Raw genomic sequence first — 895 nt, 5'->3', positions numbered from 1 at the left:
AGCCCAGGCCCCTGGTGCTGCGCTGCCCCACAGCCCTGCCTGTCCTGCACAAGGTCGGGGGATGCTATTGCTGCCCTGCCCCGTGCTGAAGTTGGCTGATGTGCAGCAGAACTCAGCTCTGCAGAGGAGGAACTGCCCCACAGGAGCAACGCGAGGGATTCCTATAATGCTCTCCCAGAAYTGAGCAAAACAACACGAATAGACCTTCTGCATAATGACTCAAAAACTGTTAATGGCCATCTTTAGTAACATAGCAACAGCCAAACCCTTGAAAAGAGGAAGTTTTCATTGAGAAAGCATTTCATTTTAAACATTGAAATTTGGTATAATGTAGTGTATGAAATAAGTTTTGAAAGGAAGCTGATGATTAAGAAGAAATGCAGTGGGCATTTAATAAATGGAGGAACCGCAAGATAATTAACTGGCATGCATAAAGATTCATGCTTTATACCAAAATTTTAATTTTGCACATAAATGTGCCTGATGTAGGCAGCATTTAATCACCTAGCTGACAGGAGTAACTACTTTCATTTAACCTTGACTGAAGATCATGAATTCTAACAGGTTTAATTGGATACATCATTTAACAGAATGAACAGAGCAAATTTTTCTCAATTCATAGGTTCTGATTGACATGCACCAGCAATAAGGCGTTGCACAATTAAAGCTGATCTGTATTCCTGGCCTGGGCAGCAATTGCCATAGTGATGTGACACTGTTTGATCACTGTGGCACTGAAACTATACTGAATTTCCCCTTGTTTTGAAAAGGAAAAAAAAAAAAAAAAAAAAAAAAAAAAAAAAAAAAAAAAAAAAAAGAGAAAAAGATAAAGAGATTTTGGCACTTTTTTTTTTTACATTAATCACATTTATATGCACAAACTGTAAGGGAAGGA

Source organism: Malurus melanocephalus, unplaced genomic scaffold (genome assembly GCF_030028575.1).
Source record: "Malurus melanocephalus ecotype Western Australia unplaced genomic scaffold, MMel_1.1 scaffold_30, whole genome shotgun sequence".
Lineage (NCBI taxonomy): Eukaryota > Metazoa > Chordata > Aves > Passeriformes > Maluridae > Malurus > Malurus melanocephalus.
Note: the sequence above shows the minus strand (reverse complement) of the source record.